Here is a 24623-nt window from a genome sequence, read left to right as displayed (position 1 = left end):
GCAATTTAGAGTTTTATAGTAAGTAAATTAATAAATGAGACAACAACACTGGTACACAAATCAGGTCAAGATATTGTTGCAGAAGCAATGAGAGAAGGATGCAAGACTTAAGAGAATGCAGGTTCTCCAAGATTGGAGATGATTTACAGGTGCGGACTTCAATGCGAGATGCTTCTCATAGTTGCTATAATGAAACTCTGTCAAAAAATCTGGCAGAAAATGCAAAGACATTCTTGTCACATCCAAAACATACTAGCGGCAAGACATATTAATTCCATCACTGTGTGATAGCATTAATAGTGTTACCAATGGTAGTGCCACTAAAGCAAAGGTACCAAAATTCTTTCACCAAATAAGATGGAGAAGATATTCCAGCATTTGAAGCAAGTGCAGTTGCCAACGTGAGTAATTTGGAAGTAGATATCTTTCATGTAGTGAAGCAATTTAAGTCACCCTATAAATGCAAGTCTTCTGCTCCATACTGCACACCAATTAGGTTTTGTGAAAAACTCTGAAGAAATAGCTCAATTTTTAGAAAGCATATACAACTTCTCACTCGATGAAAGTTCTATACCTGAAGACTGGAAGGTTGCACAGATCACACCAATACAGAAGACAGGAAATAGAAATGATGTGGTGAATTGTAGAGCCATATCATTGATGTCAATTTGGAGCAGGATTTTGGAACATATACTGTGTTCCAACATCATGAAATACCTGAAAGAAAACAATCTATTGACACATTACCATAATGTATTCAGAAAATATCATTCTTGTGAAACACTATTTTCTCTTGATTCAAATGAAGTAAAGAGTGCTATTGACAGAGGATCTCAAGTTGGTCTCATATTTCTAGATTTCCCAAAAGCTTTTGGCACCATTTCTCACATGCGGATTCAAATCAAACTGTGTGCCTACGGAGTACAATCTCATCAATGGAACTGGACATATGGTTTGCTGTCAGAAAGGACACAGCTTGTGGTAATTGATGGGAAGTCCCGTAGCAAAGCCGAAGTTCTATCTGCTGTTCTTAATCTACATTAACTGTTTAGGGGGCAATATGGGCAACCATCATAGATGTATATATGGTTCTCGGGCGAGATGTCGGATGTCATAGTGCAAACTCCACAATATTTCATCAGCGCAACTGGCCGACATCTTCAGGTGCGACGGACACACTGCTAAGGCACGACCAGAGCCCCCTGCTTATGCCAGTCTTAGGCAGGAAGTACGCATGTGTGGAGGCACCAAATTCGATGGCCAATAGCGACGAAATCAACCGATAGCTGGAAGGACAGCAACGCCACCTACAGTATGATGAACCAAAGACTTCAGCGCACGCGCAGAGGCCGCCGCCGCCGCTGCTCTGCGCTGCCATCGGCCACCCCAGCGACCTCTGTCGGAAGCCGCAAGCAAAAATGCGTGTCCACGTAGGCACCTTGATTATCCTCCCGTTGTCAACAGAATATTTATGCTGCTGGCGAATCGTCATCCGTCCTGTGACCAATAGTACTCCTCTCTGCTCGAAGCGACTTCAATATGGCCAGTGCTGGATCCCAAGCTGTACTAAGCTGAAAGCCTGTGTGTGTGTTTACAAGATTCGTTGAGCTACGTATTTCCACTGCTTCCTTAATAACACTGTCCCAGTACGAACTCGTCGATGTGAGAATTTTGGTATGTTGATAATTCATAGAATGGCCTGTACTGAGACAATGCTCGACCACTGCAGACTTTTCTGGTTGCTCCAGACGAGTGTAGCATCGGTGTTCAGTACAGTGCGACAAGTTTGTCCGATGTGCGACATGCCGCAGCTACAAGGAATCTCGTAAACACCGGGTCTTCTTAGGCCAAGGCTGTCCTTAGATGAGCCCAGTTGAGCTCTGAGTTTTGCTGGTGGACGAAAGACACATTTAACTTTATGCCTCTTCAATAATCTTCCTATTTTTGAAGAGACACCACCGATCTATGGCAAGATGACCATTCCCCTTTGTTCTTCGCCTTCTTCCACTTCCTCATTTTGGGTAACCCGCTTTGGTTGTAAGGCACGGCGAATCTGGGGTTCGGAGTATCCATTTGTGGTATGCAGATGGAGTAGCTCATTGGATAAGCTGTCTGAGTCTGATATGGCTCGAGCTCTGTGAACCAACGTCCTCAATTCGCCACTTTGTTGCGAAGGATGGTGACAGGTGGCCTGTAAGTATAAGTCCGTGTGCGTTGGTTTACGGTACACTGCGTGACCTAATGTGCCATCTTCTTTTCTTTGTACCAACACGTCCAGGAATGGAAGTTCGCCGTTTTTCTCCATCTCCATAGTGAACTTGATGTTGGGATGAAGCGAGTTGAGATGCTCAAGAAAAACATTCAGCGATGAAATGCCGTGAGGCCAGATAACAAAGGTGTCGTCCACATATCGCCAAAAACACGTAGGTTTCAAATCCGATGTCTGGAGTGCTCTCTCCTCAAAGTCTTCCACGAAAAGATTAGCCACAATGGGTGACAAGGGACTACCCATTGCGACGCCGTCAGTCTGTTCAAAGTATTGTCCATTAAATAAAAAGTACGTCGAGGTGAGCACATGTTGGAATAACTCTAAAAGTTCCCCATCCAGCTTTTCGCTAATGAGCAACAACGATTCCTGCAATGGTACTCGAGTAAAAAGTGAGACTACATCAAAACTCATGAGTATATCTGATGGTGCGAGTCGTAAGTTCTTGAGCTGACGAATAAAGTCTTGTGAGTTACGGATATGATGCTCACACTTTCCTACTAAAGGGCTCAGGTGCGCCACCAGATGTTTCGCGAGATTATACGTTGGTGCCCCAATATTACTCACAATAGGCCGCAGTGGCACATTATCCTTGTGAATTTTGGGCAATCCGTATAGCCTGGGAGATACGGGCGCCTGTGTATGTAGTCCCTTAGCAACCACATCGGAGATTGGCGCCTCCACGCGTGCACACTTCCTGCCTAAGACTGGCATAAATAGGGGGCTCTGGTCCTGCCTTAGCCGTGTGTTCGTCGCACCTGAAGAATTCGGCCAGTTGCGCTGATGAAATATTGTGGAGTTTTCACTATGACATTCTACGTCTCGCCCGAGAACCATATATACAACATGTCCGTCGGGAAAGCCTCAAGCAACACAACCATCATAGATTTTTCGAAGATAATGTCATCATTTACTGTCTGGTAAAGTCGTCAGGAGATCAAAATAAATCACAGAATTATTTAAGTAAGGTATCTATATGGTTCAAAAGCGGGCAGTTGACCTCAAACAGTGAAAGGTATTAGATCATTCAAATGAGTACTAAAAAAATTGTGTTAAATTTTGGTTATGCGATATATCTCACAAACATAAAGGGTGTTGATTCAACTAAGTACCAAGGGATTACATTTAAAAACAACGTACATTGCAACCATCACATAGAAAACTTTGTGGCAAAGGTGAACCAAAAAGTGCATTTTATTAGCAAAACACTTTGAAGATGCAACAAATGTTCTTAAGATACTACCTACATTTCACTTGTCCACCCTCTTTTGGAGTATTCCTGTGCAGTATAGGATCCTTAGTGGATGGGGTTGATGGGGGGGGGGGGGGGGGGGAGGGCATTAAAAATGTTCAGATAAGGGCAGTTTGTTTTGTATTATCATGCAATATAGGAGAGAGTGTCAGTTATATGGTAAATGATTTGGGATAGAAGTCACTCAACCAAAGGCTTTTTTACTGCAACAAGATCGTTTCCTGAACTTACAATCACCAACTTTCTGCTCCAAATGCTAAAACATTTTCATGACTCCCACCTACATAGGGAGAGATGACCATTGTGGGAAAGTAAAAGAAATCACAGGTCACACAGAAAGGTTTAGGTGTTCACTTTTCCCATGGGCTATTCGAGAGTGGAACAGTTGAGAAATACTCTGAAACTGGTTGTATGAACCATCTGGCAAACACTTAAGGGTGAACTGCAGATTAATCATGTAGATGTAGTTTCAGAATTTCAGATTATTGCTGCGATTAACAGTATCATTGCATGTACCCTGAGTAACCCCCATCATAAATGTATGTATGACCACACTAAATTTGATTGAAAAGAGTCACCCTAATTAGTATCCAAGCACTTTTATGTTGTCAGATGTTTTGCTATCCAGTGACTAAAAGTGAATCACCAAATGATACTGTACACTTTACATCTCAACAAAAATTATGTAACACAACTAACATACTGAATTCACTTGATCCCGAAATCGAAGCCTGTAAACAAACATAGTGCGCACAAGTTGACAAATATAGTGCAACATCAGTAACGCATTAGACCACCTTTTTCTGCAATACATGCTGCAACACAGTCCAGCGTCAAGTTGATTAGTCATCTAATGGTGTCCTGAGGCAGACTGACCCACAAATCTTGAACAGCTGCCTCCAAATTATGCACACAGTGACACTAGGCATCTGCTATTTCAGCTGGTCCCACATATGCTGTATAGGGTAGAAGTCTGGGGAGCAGACATGGGAAGTCGTGAGCAACTCGTGCTGTATGTGGATGAGTATTATCTTGCTGGAAAAGTGCCCCTGGTAGATCCTACATGGGGTTGAAGAGTTTCATCAGCATAATGCGATTCCTGTAAGGTTCTCCATACCACAATTAGAGGGGACCAGCTATCACAGCTATGGCCCCTAGACCATTAAGTTGGTTGTGTGGGCGGTGTGGCACATGAGAGTGTGGGTAGAATTGTACAGTTCACTAGGCTGCCTCCACACCCACATGTGGTTATCACCTGTACCCAAAACAAATCAGGATTCATCACTAAACTCCATGTTTTGCCAGTCTGTGGCAGTCTTGCTTGGTACCACTGTAGACGGAGTCGCCTATGGCTTGATGTTAATGTCAGTACACAACAGGGGCACTTGGATTGCAAATTCGCATCCTCAGTACATCTGGAAATAATTTGTGGAACAACTGGCACCCATATGTCGCTTGTATTGTGTAACTATTTACTGTAGGATGCCCAATCGCTTGCCACACTATACTTAAGTCTTCTCGCCTCATTATCTTCCAGATCATTCCAACATCGTCCGATGGAACACTCCGAATGAGTGACCTGGTGAGCCACAAAGAGTGTCGACCAACGGCAGGTTTCATACCGATGATTAGACCCCTCTCAAACTGGTTTAACTGTGAGAAATGTCATCTAGTACATCTATGTGGCATTCTGCACCCACTCGTGTCGGGATGGGATCATCATGTGTATGATCTGTTTACTATGAGCCATTTAAATACGACCCCTGCTAAACTGCAACTCCATTTCATGGTCTGCGGGCAAGCGATTTGCACAAAACTTGGATCATTTGTATATTGGATCTTGCTGTACTTATTTGCAAAGTTTCACGTGTGTACTTTGCTTTTCTCTGCGTGTGCTACTGTTAATTCTCGTGTTGTTTAGCATCTACACAAGATATGAACTAACTGCGTGAATAATTACATGTTTTGACAAATTCAACACAGCTTCAAATGTTCAATAAATATGCCTCTTCTGTCTGAAATAATGAAATATTCATTTCTTCCTGCATTCATTGACACTGAGGTGACAAAAGCAATGGGATACCCCCTAATATCTTGTTGGACCTCCTTTTGCGTGGCATAGTGCAGCAACTTCACATGACTGGAAGCCCCTGCAGAAATATTGAGCCTTGCTGCCTCTAAAGTCGTCCATAATTGCGGAAGTGTTGGTGGTGCAGGATGTTATTCATGGACTGACCTCTTGATCATGTGCCATAAATGTTCAATGGGATTCATGTTGGGTGATCTGGGTGGCCTATCACTTGAATTGTCCAGAATGATCTTCAAACCAATTGTGAGCAGCTGTGACTTTGTGACATGACTTCGTCGCCTGGGAGCATGAAGTCCGTAAATGGCTGCAAATGATCTCCAAGCATCTGAACACAACTATTTCCATTCAGTGATCGGTTCAATTGGACTGGGGTCCATTCCATGTAAACGTGGCCCACACCACTATGGAACCACCACCAGTTTGCACATAGCCTTGTTGGTCTGCACAACACTTGAACCCTACCGTTGGCTCTTACCAACTGAAATTGGGACTCATCTGACCAGACCACAGTCTTTCAGTCATCGAGGGTCAAACCTATATGGTCACGAGCCCAAGAGAGGCACTAGAGGAGGAGGGGGATATTAGTGTTTAACATCCTGTTGACAACGAGGTCATTAGAGATGGATCACTAGCTTGGCTTAGAGAAGGATGGAGAAGGAAAGCAGCCATGCTCTTTCGAAGGAACCATCCCGGCATTTGCCTTAAGGAATTCAGGGAAATCACTGGAAACCTTAATCAGGACTCATTTTTGAACCGTCGTCCTTCCAAATGCAAGTCCAGTGTGCTAACCTCAGCGCTAACCTGCTGGAGGCACTGCAGGTGATGTTGTGCTGTTAGCAGAGGCACTCGTGTAAATCGTCTGCTGCCATAGCTCATTAACACCAGATTTTGCCACACTATCCTAATGGATATGTTCGTCAAACATCCCACATTGATTTCTTGTGGTTATTTCGTGCAGTGTTACTTGTCTCTTAGCACTGACACCTCTACATAAACGCCACTGCCATCAGTCGTTAAGCGAAGGCTGTGTTGTCCGTGGCGAGAGTAATACCTGACCCACAGAATTGCAGATCAATATCCCAAACCTTGGTTTGCTGCAGAATCCTTGAACATATTCTCAGTTCGTATATAATAAACTTTTTTTTTTTTGACTGAGAAGCTTATGTCTACGAATCAGCATTGCTCTTGTGAAACTCAGCTTGACCTTTTCTCACATGATATATAGTGTGAACTATGGATGAAGAGCGTCAGGTAGATTCCATATTTCTAGATTTCTGGAAAGCATTTGACACGGTGCTCCATTGCAGGCTGTTTACGAAGGTGAGAGCATATGGAATAGTTCACAGATATGTGAATGGCTTGATGACTTCTTAAGTAATAGAACTCGGTATGTTGTCCTCGATGGCGAGTGTTCATCGGAGTGCCCCAGGGAAGTGTGATAGGACCACTTTTGTTCTCCATATACATAAATGATTTTGTGGACAGGGTGGGCAGCAACTTGCTGTTGTTTGCTGATGGTGCTGTGGTGTACGGTAAGGTGTCAAAGTTTAGTGACTGTACAAAGATACAAGATGGCTTAGACAAAATTGCTAGTTTTTTTTGTTGAATTGTGGTTTATTTATCTCATAATGTACATAATCTAAATAATTTTATTCAGATACAGGAGACACTTCAAATTGTGGTGTGATGAATGGCAGCTAGCTCTAAATGTATGGAAATGTAAGTTCATGCAGATGAGTAGGGAAAACAAACCTGTAATAATCATCTTGTGGTGCATTTCTTCTTGTTGTCTCCATGCTTATTAAGAAAATGGGATGAGAAGTTGCGCCTTATGCAAGACACCTTTTTTCTTTTGTCTTGTCTGGGTGAAACAAAAGAAAAAAGGTGTCTTGCATAAGGCGAAACTTCTCATCCCAAACCTGTAATGTTTGTATACACCATTAGTAGTTTACTACTTGACACAGTCATGTCATTTTAACATCTCAGGGTAACATTGCAAAGCAGTCTGAAATGGAATGAATGTGTGATGATGGTGGTAGGAAAGGTAAATGGTCAACTTCAGTTCATTGGGAAAATTTTAGGAAAGTGTGGTTCATCTGTAAAGGAGACTGCAATAAGACACTGGTGCAATTTATTCTTGAATACTGGTTGAGTGTTTGGGATCCGTGACAGGTCGGATTGAAGGAGGACATTGAAGCAATTCAGGATGCTAGATTTTTTACTAGTAGGTTCGAACAACATGTAAGTGTTACAGAGTTGCTTCGGTAACTCAAATGAGAATCCCTGAGGAAAGGCGACGTTCTTTTCAAAGAATACTGTCGAGAAAATTTAGAGAAACGCATTGGAAGCTGACTGCTGAATTATTCTACCTATTTAAAATGTGTACATTATGAATTTAATAAACCACAGTTCATAAGCTTAGTAGATGTGCTGGAGAAAGAAGTGTAATCATTCATTCCATCAGAGGTGGTCAGTTTTGTACGATTATGATTGGGCATTCGTGAACATCATGACTGAAGTGAAGCAGAACATATTGACAATGATGTTCCCATATTAATATCAAGGAGTTACATGAACTAATTTTCTGCATACACCAAAGCACTTGGCTAGACACTGAAGGGTGATCCAATGATTTTCCATTAGAAACACACCCTTGCAACTTTAGACTGTGTATAACATGATTGTTGAGCACAGCTGAATGAAAACGGACTCTAATGTGATGCTGATATGAGGGAATTTCAAGTATATTGTGTTGTTTCTTGGTATTACAGTTAGAGATAAGCACAAAGATGGGTTTTGAAGAAAGGTGCAAGCACAGTCACTCTGGCTGTTGAAAATGTTATGTTGAGACTTTGTTCAACCTGTAACCGGATTTCAGTTTTCTGATTTGTGCTTGAAAGTGTGTGTTTTGCAGATGGTGTAATTTTTGTGTAGTATTTAACATGCCTACTTAACAACCATTTAAATAAGTACTCCAATTCATTTAAAGCTAGCTCCAATTCATTTAAAGTTTCCCTGCACAATGATCTTAAGAAATTAATTGAACACTTGTTAATTCTCAGAAGATTCGTTGCATCCAGTTCAGAAATATAAGTATAAACTCATTCACTTTTGTTTGTGAATCCAGTTACTTTTAAAACCTTTGTAGGGACTGTCATCCTCTCATAATGGTTAGGTTTGACTTTGTGGCTGCTATAGGTGTCATATCAAATAAAACTTGATCACTGAATCTTTAATTATATGACTTTAACCAGTAATGAAAAACCATTTCTGTCATAAACTGCGTGTAAAAAATAGCAAAGGGCCTATAATACAGCATTTCATGGACTGGATAGTCAAGCCGTTTTTGATTCTTATGCTCTGCTGTTCACTTTATTTTAAATAAGCCTCTTTTTTAGAGAATCTTATGATTTATGTAGCGAAATGCCTCAGGTACATAAAGAGCACTCCAGTCTCTTTGCAAAAATCGTACTTCAACAGCAAATAAATATATTGGTTGCCCTGCTGCTCAGTCTTTGAACTCATTGTGGTTTTTACTTAGTGTATAATGTCAAATGAAATGCCTATCAGACTTTGCATTTTCAATGATTTCACAGAAAATTGTTAAGCAACACTGGAGTTAATATCCATTTGTAAGTGAGTTTACTTTGTTGTTACATGAAGGACACCAGTATGTGCAGCCTAGTTTCTGGGATTTAATTAGAATAGACAATAGATTCCAAACCATCAGTTGCCTGAAGAAATGCTTATACATTTTTTAACAGGCAGGCTTAGTTCGCTGTCCAACTTGCTCTTCAATGGAGCTTTGTCACTCCAAATTATGCATTTTCCTCTTTGATGGAATATAGAGTTTTGTTTTTCTAATTCTCTGTTCACAAGTCATACCATTGTCTCCTAAGTATTTTGGGAAAAAAATCTGCATTAATATTTATGCCTTGTTGACTCTTTTATTTGTGTCCATGAAAGATTGCTTCCTACCACCTCCATTTGTCCTTTTATTTTCATTCAGGGACTTCTTTTGTTCTTTAGGTGTTTGAGTTAAAGACTTTTTTATAGATGGTAAAGTTTAGTATCTTCCAATACATGCTTTGACCTATGCTGAAAAACTCTTGTTATACAAGACACTTAATTATACTCAACATGAAGTCTTATTTTATTTTATTCATTTTTCTTTTCAAACGAGATTGGAACCGCATATGATTTTTAAAAGTTTTATCGACACAACAATGGCAACTGAATTTAATGGAAAATGGACAGTAAAAAAATGAAATATTTTAATGTATAAAAAGTGAACAAGGTTTTGTGTGCAAGAGAAAGTTTACACAAGAATCAGAATAACAAGACGAGGAAGGCTGCATACATTAACTCACTTTTGCAGTTTCAGTTTCTATGTACCTCGGAAAAAGAGAAGACTTAAATTCAGTTATAATAGTATAAATTTAATTTTCTAAAGAAATTCTTGGACATTTATAGGAGAAATTGTTATGTTATGCAAGAACTTCAAGTGAAATTATTTCTGAATAGTAGGGCGGAAGGAAGTAGAGGGTAGGGGTGGAGGGGGAGGGGAGTGGGGGAGAGAGAGGGGGGGGGGTCGGCTCGGGGAGAGATTACAGGATTATTCTGCGGTTCACTCTTTAATTGTTTGGGAGAGGATTCGTAGATGACATTCAGACTATGCTCCACTCTCAGATAGCTTGTGGGAAACAACGAACATCTAAATATTTCTGTGTGAGCCCTGATTTCTCTGTTTTATTGTGCTGGTCAGTTCTCCTTATGTAATTTGGAGTCAACAGTCTTTTGGCATCCAGAGTAGAAAGTTGGCGACTAAAATTTCGAGAAAATATCTTGCCACAAAAAACACCTTTTTACTAAAAAAACATCGTCTAAATACCATTAGCTGGGCATGAAATGTTTATTTGTCAAACTGGTATTCGGCTGTATAACCCATCATCAGTGGCATCTGGTACGGAGGAACAAACAAGTGTATGAGGGTGGTTTGAAAAGTTCTCAGAATCACCACGAGAAGTCAGCGCTAGTGCAACGAGTTGTTCACGTGGTATTCATTGGACTGTTACCTGTAAACATGTGCCACTTCAGTGCTCTTGGAAGAGAGCTGTGGCAGTGACGTGGCTCTGTTGTTGTTCCTGTGTAGCGATTTGCGAAGATGGGAAAAAAATTGAGGTTTGAGCAGTGATTAAGGACTTCGTAAAGAAAAGTATGAAAGCAAAGGACATTCATGCCGATTTGCAGGATATACTGAGGGACTTTGCTCCTTCATATTCAGCTGTTGCCAAGTGAACAAATGAATTTAAATTTGGTCAGGAGAGCTTAGATGATGACCCGCGCAGTGGTTGGCCAAGATGTGTCACTACTCAAGAAATCATTGCAAAAGTGCACAAAATGTTCATTGAGGATCACCGATTGAAAGTGTGTGACCTCTGAAAGGGTATATCACATTTTAACTGAAGGATTAGAAATGAAAAAATTATCTGCAACATAGGTTCCACAACTCTTGACGCACGCCCGCACATGTGCCGTCACTATGGCAAAATTACACGAACTAAGGCATGAGTTGTTGCCACACCCACCTTATTCATCTGATATGCTCCATCAGTCTTCCATCTCTTTCCAAAACTGAAAATTGTTTTTTGTGGACGAAGATTCACTTCAAACGAAGAACTGATAGCTGCAGTTGACAACTATTTTGCAGGCCTGGAGGAAACTCATTTTCGAGATGGGATCAAGGCACTGGAATATCGTTGGACGAAGTACATTAATCTACAAGGAGACTACATTGAAAAAGAAAAAAGTTTCAGTGATTTAAATACTTTTTTTTATTGCGCTCCGAGAACTTTTCAAACTACCCTTGTATGTATCAGGTGGTTATAATTAAACTTTCCCTATTTAACACATTATAGCACAGAAACTAATTACCTTATGAGTACCAAACTTGGTAGCATTTATGTCCAAAGTATGAGGTGCATGAATTCCATGCCTCCGAGCATTACTATCTAGTTCCAACTATGGCCACCAGGTGCAGTGAGCAGTCATATCGTGATGCATAGTCTCGCACACCAGACCAGTCACAGTGCACTTGTTGACCTATCAACATGAGCTTGGACAAATGGAGTAGGAAATTATTGGTGAAGCTCTATTATCAAACCAATGGTAATGCTGCAACTGTACTTCGAGAATATCGCTGGCTGAAAGGATTACGGAAGGGTCCTCTTTCTCCACCTGTTGTGCGGAGCATGATGAAGAAGTTTGTATCAGCTGGAGAACTAGGTGTCGCTCCGCGAAGAGGCCGACGACTGGTTGATGAAATTGACGAGATCCATATCGTACAGCAACTTGCATCGCGGGATGCACAACGACGTGTTGACTTCACTCTTCAATTCCTTGCAAGGATTTAAGTTGATAAAGGCTGGCTGTGGACCATAATATGGACAGACGAAGCTCATTTTTCTCTGGTGGTTGAGGTGAACACACAGAAATGCCTACTGTGAGGATCTTCACCTCCAGTCACTGTGCATGAAGTTCCTCTGTATGATGAATGTGTCACTGTATGGTGTATCTTCATGGCTACGTTCATCATTGGCCCATTCTTTTTTGAACAGATTGGCTCTCAAGCACCAAAGGTGTGTAGTGCGATTGGCCAGTGTTAATGTGATATGCTTCGCCAGCATGTCACACCTACTCTACAGCAGAGAGGCGCATTGAACTCAACAATTTTCATGCAAGATGGGTTCCCACCGCGCATCACTTGTGAAGTTCACCTGTTTCTCTGAAACACATTTGGAAACTATAGAATTACCCGCTGATCATTTCCAAATGCTTGGCCTGCGTGATCACCTGTTCTCACTCCCTGTGATTTCTGGTTGTAGATCTACCTGAATGACAGTGTTTACCAGGGTAACATTCACACATGTCCTGATCTGCAGCACTGTGTATCGAGAGAGAGAGCCAGCATACCTACAGACATCGTTTGTTCTGCTGTGCAAAATGTAAGCCTGTGCTTTCAGACTCTTCTGAACACTGATGGGCACCATATTGAGGCCATTTTGTACCAGTAATGTACCGGTATGATGTACATTATGTGATCAAAAGCATCCGGACACCTCCAAAAACATATGTTTTTCACAGTAGGTGCATTGTGCTGCCACCTACTGCCAGGTACTCTGTATCAGCAACCTCAGTGGTCATTAGACATTGTGAGAGAGCATACGGGGGTGCTCCATGAAACTCGCAGACTATGAATGTGATTGGGTGCCACTTGTGTCATATGTCTGTACGCAATATTTCCACACTCCTAAACATTCCTAGGTCCACTGTTTCTGATCTCATAGTGAAGTGGAAATGTGAAGAAACATGTACAGCACAAAAGCATACAGGCTGACCTCGTCTGTTGACTGACAGAGACCTCTGACTGTTAAAGAGGGTCGTAATGTGTAATAGGCAGACATCTATCCAGACCTTCAAACAGGAATTCCAAACTGCATCAGGATCCACTGCAAGTACTATGACAGTTAGGCGGAAGGTGAGAAAACTTAGATTTCATGGTCGAGCGGCTGCTCATAAGCCACACATCATGCCGGTAAATGTCAAACGATGCCTCACTTGGTGTAAGGAACATAAACATAGGACGATTGAACTGTGGAAAAATGTTGTGTGGAGTGACGAATCACAGTGCACAATATAGTGATCGGATGGCAGGGTGTGGATATGGCGAATGCCCGGTGAACGTCATCTCCCAGTGTGTGTAGTGCCAGCAGTAAAATTTGGAGGCAGTGGTGTTATGGTGTGGTTGTGTTTTTCATGGAGGGGGCTTGCACCCCTTGTTGTTTTGCATGGCACTATCACTGCACAGGCCTACATTGATGTTGTAAGCACCTTCTTGCTTCCCACTGTTGAAGAGCAATTTGGGGACGGCGATTGCATCTTTCAACACAATTGAGCACCTGTTCATAATGAATGGCGTGTCGTAGAGTGGTTACACAATAAAAACATCCCTGAAATGGACTGGCCTGCACAGAGTCCTGACCTGAATCCTATAGAACACCTTTGGAATGTTTTGGAATGCTGATGTCATGCCAGGCCTCACCGACTGACATTGATACCTGTCCTCAGTGCAGCACTCCATGAAGAATGGGCTGCCATTCCCCAAGAAACCTTCCAGCACCTGATTGAACATATGCCTGCGAGAGTGGAAGCTGTCATCAAGTGCCATGACCTTGTAAGTTATTTTCAGCCAGGTATCAGGATACTTTTGATCACATAGTGTACCATAGCAGCATTGATTCTGCATTATTTCTCTTCTCCATGTCCCTGACATTAATTTGACCAAGTTTGGTACTTGTACGGTAATTAGTTTCCGTGTTAAATAGGGTAACTTTAATTATGCCCACCTGGTACATCAGTTCATTTTATTTTAATCCATCTTTCAGCATTTTTATGCAATTGATATCATCTAGCTGTGGGGATATTGCTCTGTTTCATTTGCCAAGTTTTATATTAGTGTACAGCTTCCCTTAAGATGTTGTTGTTCGAGTTTTATGCAACAAAAAGTGATGGGAGTGTCAATACCTTTAAGTCATTAAAAAGTGGTCTGCAGGAGGTTTTAGTTTGTAACTCCATAAATAGACTTGATATCCTCTTTTTTTGTAGATGAAAATTTTTTGGTCCCTGCAGAATTACCCTGTAAAGAGACACCATATTGCAAATGGCAGTGAAAGAAGACATAGCAGGAGTTCAGTAACAAAGGTGTTGTTACACATGTCTGTAGTTTAGTCAGTAAGAAGGTAAAGCGTGAGAGCTTTCTGCATATGTGGTCCGTTTGTTTGTTCCAAGTTAATTTGGAATGAAGGTATATACCAAGTAGCTTAACAATTGAGCACTCAGTTTCACTGCTTGATAAACTGAAATTGATGTTCACTGTCTTCTCATTGGCTGTCTAGCTCATTGGCTTTGATCCATGTATTAGAGAGGTTAAGTTGCTCTTTGTTTTCTAGTGCAATTTGTGTATGTCTTTCCAAGAGCTAAAGTATGTTGTGTCATCAGTATCTAGTACAGATTTATGCGGCATGTTATTGGGAAGATCATTCACAAATATATACAGTAAAAGGTCAAGCATGGAACCTTGAGGAATGCTCTGAGTTAATCGAAGTATTGGGATTTTTGTTATTATAATCTACATTTTTGTTTCCTGTCAGTGAGATAGGAGCTTATGAGGGAGAGTTCTAAGTCTGTGACTCCATAACACCAAAGTTTCTCCAGTAGTATTGTATGGTTCACCAAATAAAATGCTTTGATTGGGTCAATTAGAATGGTTTCAGCAGATAACTTTGGTTCAAATGGGGTTTGTACAAAAGAAATGGTGTCTCAACTGCTTTCACTGTTGATCTCCGAATCTATATTGAGTTTGAGTCAGAATATTGTTTTCAGATAAATGTGTGCAAATATCCCATTGTACACAGTATTCTATTATTCTGGAGAGAATAACCAGCTGTGAAATTGCTTTTTATGAATAGGGATGCCAACTGTTCTTTTTAGACGCTCTGGGAAATGGCCACTAGCATACGTGCAGTTATTGTTGTACAAAGTGGGTTTGATATGAGATCCACTATTTTTTTAATCACAAAATTTGATAAGCCGTGAATGTCCTCAGATTTTGAATTTCCTAGTTTTATTATTGATTTAACCACGTCACATAATTATATTCCTGTCCACTTGAAAGTTGGCACAGAGTTTGAACAATTTTAAAGAAACTGATAGCCAGAAATGAGGTTTAGATTAGGAGCGTACATGAAACTGATAATATGCGTACCAGAAGTTGGGGTGATAGTGGGGTTTGCTGCTTTGGCAGAAAACTTATTAAATTCATGTGCTGCGGTATTGACAGCACTTGTAGTGTCTTTATAATTTATAGCTGTACGCAACTCTGCTTTTATAATCCTCCATGCTGACTTGCATCTGTTATTTGAGTTTTCAATGAAATGTTCATTTTCCCTACATTTGGCTATTCCGATTTGTGTACTTTCAAGTCTTATGAGATTGTTATAAGTGGCTTTGTTCACAATACTGCTTTTTACTTTTTCACAGCAAATAATTACCAAGAGCCTTAATTTCTGTCAGTCAGGTGCAAGCAAACCTCTGTGTTGTGTTGGGTGCTTGGGTGTTCTGACCGTTCTGACTTTATTACTATATTGTTTTCTGATCTTTGGGCAACAGATATCAAAACATTTTGAGATAATGCTCATGAGTCTGTTGAAGGCTTCCTCAACATTGTTGGAAGAAAGTAAGAGAGTATACCAGTGTACTAGTTGTAGTTCCTGCCTATAGAGCTTAATATTCTTATCAGTCAATAATCTAACACCCTGGTACTGAACTTGTTTTTGGTCTGCATTTAACTTCCCAGTAATTAATTTCACCCGTATACCTTTGTGGTCTGATAGGTGATCAACATTAAACAATTCTACTTCAAATCCACTTTTATGTACATTTGTTATGAAGTTATCAAGGCAGGATTGAAGCCTCGTAAGACTTTTATTTGTAAAGAAAATATTATATGACCGTAACATATTTGCTAAATTAATATTTCTAGCTGTATGTTTTCCTAACATCAATGTTTAAGTCTCTAAAAATTAGCATGTTGTATTTGGTATATTTCTGTACGTGGACAATAAGTTTTTCTAAGCATTTGGTAAATTTCTCTGCATCATGTTCATCCTTACTGTTGGTAGAAGCATACAGCTGTTTCAAAAACACTTTTAATATGTAAGTCCTTAACATCCAGAACAGTACATTTCAGATCTAAATAATAACTTGTATATATGGAGGAACCCCCATAACCTTCTTTGGGTCTGCAGTAACTTGTAATTAGGTGCAACCTGTGGAACATACATTTTTATGTGTTCTTGTTTTAGCTAGCGTTCATTTAAGGATAACATCATTCTCCTGTTATCTTTCACTTGAGCAGGAGATGATGCAGATTCTGTACTTAATACAGCCCTGCATGTGGTAGTGGTGTCTTCTTGGAGAGTGCAGTCTGTATTTCAACTTCTGCGGCTTCTGTTGGTCTTGTAGCAATGGTTGAATCTCCCATGTTGTCTGGATTGTCGTACCACTTTTTGGCATGTGGAGATGAATATGTTGATTGGACAGGATTAGCCATTTGATAGTAGACCTACTGTTTGTTTAGCTCCTTCAATAAATTTGCACAGAGCTTAGGTTTTCCTAATTTTGCCATGTGTGATCCATGTCTTGAAAAATCTTTTCACTGAAAAAACCTGTTTATGTTGATTTCTTTGATGTGGTTTGTCATTGTAGTTCTTTTTATTAAATATTTGTTCATCTCCGAGATCTTGTGGTTTTCTCTTGGGATATCAAATCTATAAGGTCTTGCGCAGAGTATTAATTGAGTCTGTATAGGTTTCGAAATAGTTTCATTCAGTGAGCCCATAAATTCATCTTTTCTCTCATTTATGTCTTTTGCTCCAGCTAGGATAATGAAATAGTCATTTTTGCCCTAAATTGAGTGATTTATTTTGTATGTTGTGAGCAACATGCCATTAGACTTTACAAATGATGTACACTTATAGTTGCTTGGTAATATAGTGTTCAACATTTTCATACAGTTTCTGCCATTACTGTCTGATAGAAACAATACGTTGTTTATATTATGACTTTCTTCATTACACTGGCTGCCCAAATGTTTTTGTATTTGAGCTGTGTGAGATATATTTCCACAACTTGACAACTGTATATGTAATAGCAGAAATATAAGTTTACTCACATTATGAATCCTAAAGAATTTATAGCTGACACACATGTCTTTGCTACAGAGATACATAATGTAAGCAGACTTACATTTCTACTATTACATATGTCAAGCTGTAGTAGTTGGTGTACATACACTTGCTTGTTCCTCTGTATCAGATGCCACTGACAATGGGTTATACACTGAAAACACATGGGTAGCAAATAAATCTTTCAAGTGCAGCTCATTTTGTTGAGAAGATGTCCATTACTAAATATCTTAAAACTGCAGAGCACCAAGCACTCAAGATTTTTAAAAACGCCTTTGTTTTAAAACGCCACCCAAACTCGTGTATTATATCTGTGACAATCTGTCCCATATTTTGTAATAATACAAAACAAGTTACCCTTCAGTACATTTTTTATGCTCTTTATGAATTTGATTAGAAGGTCCTGAGAGGAACAGTGATGAGCCTTCTGCAAATCGATAAACATGCCATCAACTTGTCAGTAGCACTTATTACTTCATGTGAATAAAGAGCCAGTTGTATTTCACAGGAATGATATTTTCTAAATCTGTGTTGTTTATGTGTCGATAGATTGTTTTCTTCGAGGTATTTTGCGAAGGATGCCTGCACGTCGATTGTAGCACTAGACACGAATTCGTGAATTACACCTTAAAAAAGGAGGAAGTGACAAAGAAATGGGCAAAATAACAGGTATATGTGCCAATACATTTACTCCATAAAAGTGTTTGTGATAATAGTAATTTAGGATGACTTCACAACCATAATACTATAAATAAAAATAATTTACACATAGACCGTGTACCTCTGTCTAGAATCCAGAATGTGGTTTTATATTCTTATGTAAAAACCTGCAACATGTAACTACCAGACATCAGGTAGGAAACTGGAAACCACAGATATGCAAAACAAAAGTAAAAGACTTACTCATTAGCTACTCCTATTATTTATTGGAGTATCTGGACTCTGGGTTGTAAATTCAGCTACATACTAATGTTTGCACCAAACAGGGTTCTTTATCAGTATATACGGATGATAGTGTCCTGGGTGATGTTACATATATTCTTAACTTGGGAGCAGTGTCTTGTTTCATATATAATGAAGTACTCTTGAAACAATTCCAATAATTTCTGCTAATTTATTATCAGTTTGAGTAGATTACAGCAAGTTGTAACTGGTTGTTGGTACATGTTACGTAAGTACTGAGATCCTGCATCCGATGTATAATTTGACTCACTCCACGGCCTGCAGACCCTCCATCATTACGGAATGTTTGGAACACAATGTGAGGATAAATAACCTAATACTTTAAGAATGTAAGAAATACAATATTTATATCTGTGAAGTAATCTAGTCTACATTTATGATGTCCATGGCATGTATTCCTAATAGACATTAGCAGAATGTGAGTGGGATGTGAAAGGAGCCACGGTATGTGGATGTAACATCCTCATTACACCAATCTCAGGTTCCAGAATTTATTTCGTCTGACGTATGTGAAATATTCGAGAAATTTCAATTTCTTAAATAATTTATTGTGATCACACTAGAGCAACCGACAAAATTTCTTGGTGTGTTCCTACAGCATATTAATATTAATTGGAGAAAGTGAGCATAAGTTACCAAACAAACGTTGCTCAGCAGTTTGTACTGATCTGGGCCCACTGCGTCGTATATGCAATATAAGGGAATTATATATTATGTTATGAGACCGAGATGCAGCTGTGTTAGATTATATTGTTTATTGCAGTAGGCCTATTTTGGCGTGATTGTCATCTGCAGCATGTATCAGGTGGTCTTTCTACCCATATGACATTGATGTCTCAGTTGCTGTCACACTGCTGTAAGTCCGCGCCCTTTGATGTTGGTGGATCTACAGTAGGTGTTAAACTTTTGCTGGAGCAGTTTCATAGTTCGACAACTTCAAAAACAATCGCGCCAGCAAAAGTTTTAGTACTTACTATAGCTCCACCAACATCGAAGAAGCAAGCTTATGTATTAGTGTGACGGCAACTGATACGTCGATGTCATATGGATTCAAGACCACCTGTTACAACGTGAAGATGGCAATCACGCCGAAATACGCCTTTTGTAATTAACAATATAATGGAGCACAGCAACGTCTTGGTCTCATAGCAATACATAATGTTGATCAGCATGTTCATAACACGGAGCAGACAGACCGTACGATACATCCTGTGTCGAAATTTTGATGTTGCCACCACAGTTTTGTCGTGAAACCTTCAAAAACAGTACATTTTGTAAATCAAACCGAGCGGAAGCAAAAGTCAATACGTTGTGCCATTTTCATACGCTTAGCAGTTAGCACCTTGTTCTAGTAGCTGAACACTCAGTTATAATAAAACCAAAACTAATTCTAAACAAAGACGAGGACAAAATAAACACAACCTAAGTGCAAACTGCCGCCTCCCTTTAATTAGTCTGACAGTATTATAAACAATAAATAATTTTTACATTTAGGAAAAAAAGGTAGCGTCCGAGATAATGTTATATAGTCACAGAAGGCGGTGAAATAGAAGCCGAAATAGCTCAGTTGGGAGAGCGTTAGACTGAAGATCTAAAGGTCCCTGGTTCGATCCCGGGTTTCGGCATTTCTTTTTTTTTTTTCTTATTCTCCCCCACTGATTCATTTGATCAGTGCCATGAGAACACGAAACAGAATCGTAGTCAAATAGCGCAACGAAACAACGTTTTTGGTATTGATCTGTCCGAGCGAAGATGACCCGTGAAGCTGAGAACGCAGCTAAGATACACGAATGCATAGCTGTAAGCCCGAGAAAATTTTATTCGCACCTAAGATATTTATTAGTATGGATCAGTGGCGGCGAGGACTGTTGCAAGGGAACGATATACACTATGTGATCAAAAGTACCCGGACAACTCCAAAAACTTACGTTTTTCATATTGGGTGCATTGTGCTGCCACTTACTGCCAGATACTCCATACCAGCGAACTCAGTAGTCATTAGACATAGTGAGAGAGCAGAATGGGGCGCTCCGCGGAACTCACGGACTTCGAACATGGTCAGGTGATTGGGTGTCGCTTGTGTCATAAGTCTGTACGCTAGATTTCCACACTCCTACACATCCCTAGGTCCACTGTTTGCGATGTGATAGTTAAGTGGAAACGTGATGGACACTTACAGCACAAAAACGTACAGGCTGACCTCGTCTGTTGACTGACAGAGATCGTCGACAGTTGAAGAGGGTCGTAATGTGTAATAGGTAGATATCTATCCAGACCATCACACAGTAATTACAAATTGCATGAGGATCCACTGCAAGTACTATGACAGTTAGACGGGAGGTGAGAAAACGGATTTCATGGTCGAGCGGCTGCTCATGAGGTAAACATCGCAACGGTAAATGCCAAACGACGCCTCGCTTGGTGTAAGCAGCGTAAACATTGGGCGATTGAACAGTGGAAAAAAGATTTATTTAATTTTTTCGAAGTAATTTCGGTCACATTGAATACACTTCTCCATCGTCCGAAACCAATCCCTAAACCATTTCTCCCAGGTTTCTGTAGGGAATAAGGCACACTCGTTGTCCCAAGTCCTCAGGAGGGCCTCATCACTTGAAAACTGTACTCCTTTCAGCTTCATTTTAATATGCGGGAACAGTGCAAAGTCACAAGAAACGAGGTCTGGACTGTAAGGAGAGTGGTCAAGAAGTTTCAGTCGTGTACCCCGCAAATATTTGCTGCATGCTTTTGCGCGGTCACCTAGAGCGTTGTCGCGATGGAAAAACCAAGTGTCCATTCCTGACATTGGTCGCAGGTTCTTCAAAGATTGAATGACTTTGGGCAGGCATTGCTCAGTGTATCACTTAACTGTGACTGTCTTCCGTGTGTCCAAAACAACGCGCCCCACAATTCAGATGTTTTTTTTTTTTTTAAAAAACAGCTGTCATTTTCTTCTTTACTGATCGGGATTTTCTGACATCTACGGGTGTGTCATCATCTTCAAAGACCGAAACTTTGTTTTGTGTCTTAGTCGGCACGTCATAATAGCACAGCCAAGTCTCGTCACCTGTCACACACTGAGATTGTTCCTTAGAAAGCTTCTTTATCATTTACTGGCACCAAGTCACAAGTCGAGTCATCTGCTCTTCGTCCAGTCTATGCGGCACCCAGAGACAAGATAGTTTCTCTGCTTGCAAATGATCGTGCAGAATCGAACGAATAGCTGGTGCATTTAGCCCTAAGGTATCCTCTATCTGCGTATAGGTGTCTTCGTCTAGCATTTTTCTCACAGCATCAATGTTTTCCTCCGTAACTGATGATCGTGACCTTTTCGTCCTCTGTGCGTCCTCCAGAGTGAAATTCCCTCTTTGGAGTTCTGTGTACCACCTGAATATAGCGGTACGATTTGAACACATGTCACCGAGTGCAAGAGTAATTTCTTCAAAGCACTGCTCCTATGTTTGAATAACGCTCGAAGTTGTACCGCAGAACTGCTCGAATGTCACTTGGTAACCACGATGCCATAGCAAGCACTTCAAACTAACCCTGCAAGTGTACGACTGCGCCCACAGATTTGGCACAAGGACTACAATGTATGAAGTATTCTCAGAACACAGCTACAATCAGCCTCCTGCGATTTATTGTTGCGTCGTATTGCAAAACTTTCCTGGTACCATTTGTATAAGTGGATCTGACGTACGGCAAACCATCAATTCTTACTGCTCAAGAGCTTTTATGTGTAATTAGTTAACCCTTAACGTCCCAGGTGCGTTCTCACAGACCGCAAGCGTTTATTGTTACTCTGTTGATAATGCGTAATGTTGATTGTGCCTCTTTCGTGCTAGCGGTCTCCGAGACCGCACGTGGGACTTTAACGTTATGGATTCAGTAGCCACATCTACGCCTACTGTTCATATTACAGACCCTGACTTTGATAGGTGCTGTTTTAAAATGGTTTGAGGAAAGTTTAGGAAGTGATGTTATGTCAGACAGCGTCAACGAAATTGAAAGTGAGCAAAATACAGTATATGAACTGTGGAAAAGTGAATACGAATGTATTTTGCAGGTTGTGATTTCCTTGAATGAAACAAGAGATGAAAATGATAAAGACAGTAGTGTAGAGACTGAATCTTTAACTGGATGTTCTGCCAGAAATACACCAGGTCGAGACAAATACCTCAGTTCCGTTTCAGCCGCTGTTAACTGCCGCGCCTCACTTCCGTGTTTACATCGCTGTACTTGTGCTTCGCCGAGTGCTGTCCGTCCGTTAATCTCCGTGTTCGTTCCTATTCCTCGTGATCTGATCGCTCTTTCTGGTCTTGCTGCTGCTAATTGGAATTTAGGTTGTTTAACCGAAATTGCGTCGCTGGATTAACCATGGCTACAAACCTCAGGAAGAATACCCTGGTATTTGCTTTTGACAAGGAATCCCGTCCTGTTCAGCCGACATCCCTGTAAACAGATGACTGGATTACACGGGTAATTGGTCTCAGTTCTTAAATCGTCCATACCTGGCATCTGGATCAGGAAAAATTACTGTGTTTTTGTCAAATTAATCAGTGCTGCGACTGTTGATTAAGTGTTACGAAAGTGGGGCTGTGAAGTAGATTTTGTGCATAGAAATGGTTATAAAAGTAAGGTTTCCATCTATAGAGCGGACATTCATTACAAAACTGTTCGTGTCTTGAATCTTCCCATTGAAATTGAAAATAAGATTAAGGAAGCTCTTTCAAACTACGGAGACGTTAAATCAATTGCAAATGAAAGATTGTCGCCTCGCTTTAAACTGCAGTATTTCAACGGGGTCCGCTGTGTAGAGATGGACGTGAAGACGAACATTCCGTCTCACATAACTGTTTGTGGGTATAAGGCATAAATTGTTTATACAGGTCAGGAAGCTACATGTCATATATGTAACTAAACCGGCCACTTCAGACAGGAATGTCGGCGGCGAACTGTTGTTCTTAAAAGTAATTTGATACAGCGTCAAAAGCTTACCTTAAATGAACTATTACCAAAGAATAGCCCGGATCAACTGGCTGAGGATGTTAACGCAGCGGGCCAAACTGATGTCTCCCTTCACGATAACAGTCAATTTCGCCCGTTAACAACAAAGGGAAATCCTATTACCACTACTCGTGAAACTGAAATGCGAACGAAAAAACGACCTCTGGAGGTAACTGATAGTTGTTCAGAGGACGAGCTGTCTTGTCCCACTCCCTCGCTTCGCAAGCAAAAACAGTGCGATGAGGAGGCAGAGGAACCTGAAGGCAAAATGCGAATAGAAACTGATGAACAGAAAGATTATACACATACGGTACCAGAAAATGAAGGGGGTGTTCAAAAATGGTTCAAATGGCTCTGAGCACTATGGGACTTAACTGCTGAGGTCATCAGCCCCCTAGATCTTAGAACTACTTAAACCTAACTAACCTAAGGACATCACACACATCCATGCCCGAGGCAGGATTCGAACCTGCGGCCGGCGAAGGTGGTGTAATCAGCATTAATTTGCAAGAAACAACAGGTGCAGTAGCCTATTGCAAAGATCAGCAGCTATCTGTTAATAAACAGGTTCATGGAGAGGTTGCAAAACTGCAGTCTCCATTTGTTTCCCTCGATCAGGAAGTGAGTGAAATTAATAAAGAACGAGGAAGTGGTGGCCAAACTGAAATCACGGTCAACATCTCAGGGCAGGCGCCGGCAACCGAAATTGCGAAAGCGTCTGCTGCTGCTCCAGATAAGCCGCGAAGTAAAATACCAATGCAACCAAATGAGAATGTAGCTCGTAACCAAGGGAAGGGAAAATCCGGGAGGGGCGACCCAAGCCCAAAGAATGTTCGGTCCGATACGGTCTTACACGAATCACTGGAGGAAAAATCAGAGAGGTCACCAGGAAACCAGCTTGCTTGCGGTACAAGAGAAAACATCAGAAGTAGAAAAAAATAAAAAAATGGGACAGTAACTAATACACTGATTGAAGTGTTATTCCATGTTCAGCCTTTCGAGAAAACTGTTACAGCTTAACTGATGGTTCAAGTGGCTCTGAGCACTATGGGACTTAACTGCTGTGGTCATCAGTCCCCTAGAACTTAGAACTACTTAAACCTAACTAACCGAAGGACATCACACACATCCATGCCCGAGGCAGGATTCGAACCTGCGACCGCAGCGGCCGCGCGGTTCCAGACTGTAGCGCCTAGAACCGCTCGTCCACTCAGGCCGGCAGCTTAACTGAACCCTGAACCACAG

General features: G+C 40.8%; 1 protein-coding gene and 1 non-coding gene across 2 annotated transcripts in view; both read left to right on the top strand.

Moving 5' to 3' along the window:
- The window catches only part of LOC126425240 (uncharacterized), a 128490-nt gene that overhangs the window by 90439 nt on the left and 13428 nt on the right, over window positions 1-24623 (top strand). The gene's annotated exons all lie outside the window — the stretch shown is intronic.
- Window positions 19927-19999, top strand: Trnaf-gaa (transfer RNA phenylalanine (anticodon GAA)). Its single transcript has one exon. It is a non-coding gene; the product is annotated as a tRNA-Phe (tRNA).

Source organism: Schistocerca serialis, chromosome 10 (assembly GCF_023864345.2).
Source record: "Schistocerca serialis cubense isolate TAMUIC-IGC-003099 chromosome 10, iqSchSeri2.2, whole genome shotgun sequence".
Lineage (NCBI taxonomy): Eukaryota > Metazoa > Arthropoda > Insecta > Orthoptera > Acrididae > Schistocerca > Schistocerca serialis.
Note: the sequence above shows the minus strand (reverse complement) of the source record. Positions and strands in the feature narration are given on the sequence as shown.